We start from the raw sequence: 4,443 nt of genomic DNA, 5'->3' as shown, positions 1-4,443 counted from the left end.
ATAAATTGCAGCCAATAGTGATTGATTTCGTAATTCGTTTCCGTGATTCTGTTCGGTCAGGTCGCCAAGAAGAGTCGTTTGCGAATCGTTCGTTCGTTCAGTCGCGTGTCCGGTAGCGGTGAATCGAATCATGGAATCACGGTTCTCAGCCGAGTCAGTCAGACTCAGCTCCTCCCTCGTTCTCGTTCTCAAACGATCATGCATGGTCATCAATAAACATAACAACATTACAACTAGATTCCTTTCAGCTGAGGAGGAGCACTTCATAGAATAGGGATATTGTTGCCCAGGCCCTGCACATCAACTGCTGACTTTATCCTGAAAGGTCAGTCAATATCGTTCATTTTATATATGAAAAATACCCGAGAGAAAGGAACAATGTGTCAAGCAAAATGTATGAAGGACAAGGCTACTCGACAAGAAATTGCAAAAATTTAGCTCTTGGTGGAAACAATGTAAGAACCATCTGAGGCTTTACTTTACCTCAGCGATAATACGATAGTTAGTAGGGTTGGGCAATCGTCTACAAGCTTCCATCGTCCGATAGCGCCCCCTAGCGATCGCCGATAGTCGATACTATCGGGGGGGCAACTTTATAATAATTTTATAATAATAATTATTTATAATAATTTATCACATTGAAAAAAATCGGAGGAGGAGCTGTCATGATGACACACGCGGATGACACACAGCTCGTAGCTGTGTTCGAAATCGTTCCCCATCACGGATATAGTGCACTATATAGGGGGCTCGCCATTTTGCAGAGTTGTTCGAATTCTCACTGGTTAATTTCATGCACTATATAGTGCACTTAAAATACCCAAAATTTGAGTGTTCATATGATGTTCCCTATGTGTTACTCCCGTATACCACAATGCAATGCGGTCGTGTTTTTCCGGAGGAGAAGAAGAAGCGGAATAACCGCGAAAACAAATACATTTAATTATGGATTCTCCGGCTTTCGTTTAGAAATGTCACGATTTATTTGGGATTTAACATAGAAAATGTAACATTCAAAATTAATACGAAAAACCTTGTTCAAGGAAATGTAACATTGAACATCAATACAACCTCCAGCTTTCCTCGAGAGTGCCCGGTTTGTTTACATGACGTGGGCGCATCTGTCTGCGTCACACAACTACCCGGCGCATTTACTGACGCAAATGACGTTTAGAAATGATCAGCGTAGCGTCCGAATTCTCGTTTGTTCGTTCCCTATGTAGTGCACTATATCATGGACACTATAGGGAATAGTGAGTGAGTGAATAGGGAACGATTTCGAACACCGCTCATGTACCACAGCTGTGACCCGGAAATGGTGCAGCGGGGTTTGATGTCATTTCGCCGTGCGAGCAGACCGGTAGGTTTCGAGCCCCTCCCCTCTCCTCTCGCAGCAGTGAGTGAATACGGCAGGTCAGCGCTACATAGTATGTTTTCCATCTGTGCCAGTTAATTTCAATTACAATTTGCGGGGCTTTTTAAGTTGTAAAAATAGCTACCACAGCGCTGTTTTTCAAAAAAAAAAAAAAAAAAAAATTAATTAAATTAAAAATGAATTATCGCCTTTTTATCGGCAACTTCAGACGATCGACGATGGAATCCATCTATCGTCGATATCCGATAGAATCGACTATCGGCCCATCCCTAATAGTTAGGTGAGTGCTGGATGCAGCGCTCAACTATTGTTCTTCATAAGTTTTATTCTTTCTTTCTTTCTTTCGTTATTATTCTCTACAAACTTTGGGACCTATCTCCTTCCTCAATTATTCCCCTAGAGACTCCATTCAAATGTTTGAATATTCAGAATAGCTTGGAATCGAGCGCTTCCTTTCAGATTCTTTAAATATTTAATACTTTTTAAGATATTCTACCTTTAAAATATATATTTTTTAACACGGGAGTCAATTGGAGGACGTCCTCTGGTACTTCAACTGTTTAAGACGTTACTAAATCAATTTCCAACCGTTTATCTTCATTCAAACCATTATACAAATCTTCAATATTCAATAATATCTAAACTGAATTTCAATATCATTTAAACTTTCTTCAGAATCACAGTTTTAGTTTCCAACCGTCATATTCTACAGTTGGTCCCATTGAAGCCGTCTGCCCATTCTGACACTTAAATTACTTAAGACATCTAACTCGGTCACATTTCAACCGTTTACCTTCGTTCAAACCCTTTGACAAATCTACACACTTGTATCTTCAATAATATCCAAACGGAATTTCGATATCATTTAAACTTTATTCAGAATCAGGGTTTTAGTTTCATACCAGCTTTGTTATCAGTTGGTCTCATTGATTTACGTTGACGCTGGAGCGTGATGACGTTCAGCAGTGATGCCAGATTGGGCGGTTTTTCCCGCCAGATTGGGCTACACTCCAAGTAGGTCTATCTGCAGCCGGAGACACTTGCCAAAAACGCCCATTGCTCTGCCAAACACGCCCATTGCTCTGCCAAACACACCCATAGCTTGTGCGCGTGCGTAACGCTACAGAATTAATATGGCCGCCGCTGATAGTGGAAATTAACAATGGAGGTAAGAACAATTTCACTTGACCGTTAATTAGACCCTTCTTTTTAGGCTTTCTCAAGATCGTGAGGAGACATTCATTGATGTTATGTTAAGAAACATTGTAAACAACTAACATTGGTTCAGTTAGCTTAAGTGCTAACAATCACCTCAATTTGGTTTAGTTACCAGCAATTAAAATGTTGGATCTGTTAGAAACTTTCCAGTGTCCGTTATGCCACAAGACAGGGGGGTACCAGCGGTCCGTTGTGAAGTATTGTGGCAAGTCCATCTATGATAACATTTGTAAAATTTACATTTTGAATGGTTCCCCTAAGGTGTAGTGTCCTGCATATTAAAAATCAATGTATGTGCATTTATTTCCATCCTGTTTCATCACAAGACTTTGGGGTAAGACCTGGTAATAAATGGAATGCTCTGGTGTTTTAATTGGAGGTATGGGAGGAAGTTTTCCCACTTTACTGAGGAAGGAAAATCAACCCTCCGAGACAATGTCCCACCTGCCTTTAGGATTGCACGAAAAAGGAGACTTTCAAGCTGCACAGTGGTCAGTGCTAAGTACTCCATGTGTCTTTATGGCTCGTGCAGTATGTTTAGTTTGGTACTGTGTCATTCTGAATCCAACCTGGATCGCTTTTTAAAATAATAAACCTTTGCATATTAAACATGATTGCGCAATAATGATGTTTGGTCTACAGATGCCGTTGGACTCTGACGAGGACCATGTTTTCAATAAGAGGCCTTACAGCTTTCCTTCTAAGGAGATGGTTAGTATAAAGTTAATTTCATACAAAGACAATGTCCACCATCAGAGCTGTATTCATGTGAATTTGTGTATCCCTTTAGGGAAGTGGAGTTACCATGGACAAAGATGTCTTCAGCTTGAAAGAAGACACATCTCTCATTTAATCACAGTAATTTATTGGTACAGGCTTAAGCATTTTAGAATTTAATTTAGAATTTAAAGAATGGAGTTAAATGTTTTGAAACAGCTCTTGTTCTTTTTGACAAAGGCTTCCATTTTTGTTCAATAAAATGTGTCTTATATCAACTGCTGGCTTCATATCATTTTGTTGATTCTAGATAGAAATAGTCTGAAATGTCTTAACTACTGCCAAGCGTTAAGCATGAGATTTTTACAAAGCTTACAAAATTAAACATGCTTTTAACAGATACCTTATGAGGCTTTCCTTAAGGAGAAGGAGAGGAGAGGCTCTTTGCGTCTAAGTTCATGATCCAGGTTGATCCACAACCAGTCACAACATGCCTAAAAGCTGCATGCCTAAAAGTTATTCAAATGTTAAAACGGTTTGTAAACCTAAGAAAAAGCTGTGATCCCTTACGAAGGAAACCGTGGATAAGAAGAGAGGCGCCAGGGTCAGTAGCCTACGTGAAAAAAGTGGAGGAAAACCTTTGCTTCCAGAATTGTGTATCTCACTCAAAAAATCATGTACAGACTTTTTTCAAACTTTGTATGCGTGTGGGAGCACCATGTACCCACAACAGCACCCCAAATCCCAGGCTAAGTGCTGTTTTCATAATGTCCCCTTTAAGATGTCAATGGGTGGATTATTTTCAAAACAAACAGCTCGTATAGACAGACGAGTCGTGGAGACAGTAACGTGTATTTGTGAAAGGCACGTTTTATCACGTTTTTATCCAGTTTTTTTGCATTCTATACAAATTGAGCGCTGTTTAAAGACGGTAACAGTGGCTGTGGCGCTGATTATTTTTTTCCCCCATGATGGCCACCATGAGAACCATGGACCAATTATAAGATAGCAACGAACAATGGGCTTGTTTGGCCGGTGGGCGTGTTTGGCAGAGCAATGGGCTTGTTTGGCAAGTGGCTCCAGCTGCAGATAGACCCTACTCCTACTTTGAGTGGGTAACGGCTGCGGCCTGC

At 40.3% G+C, this 4,443-nt stretch overlaps 1 long non-coding RNA gene across 2 annotated transcripts; it reads left to right on the top strand.

Annotated features, from left to right (window-relative positions):
• Nucleotides 1-255: 255 nt before the first annotated feature.
• Nucleotides 256-3,687, top strand: LOC130378385 (uncharacterized). 2 transcript variants are annotated; one of them, XR_008894681.1, is made up of 3 exons: nucleotides 256-325; nucleotides 3,236-3,304; nucleotides 3,384-3,687. It is a non-coding gene; the product is annotated as an uncharacterized LOC130378385 (long non-coding RNA). The 2 variants fall into 2 exon arrangements; XR_008894677.1 differs by lacking the exon at nucleotides 256-325 and adding an exon at nucleotides 2,923-3,084.
• Nucleotides 3,688-4,443: the final 756 nt, after the last annotated feature.

The sequence above is a fragment of the Gadus chalcogrammus genome, chromosome 3 (assembly GCF_026213295.1).
Source record: "Gadus chalcogrammus isolate NIFS_2021 chromosome 3, NIFS_Gcha_1.0, whole genome shotgun sequence".
In the NCBI taxonomy this organism is placed as follows: Eukaryota; Metazoa; Chordata; class Actinopteri; order Gadiformes; family Gadidae; genus Gadus; species Gadus chalcogrammus.
This window is presented reverse-complemented; position numbering and strand designations above follow the sequence as displayed.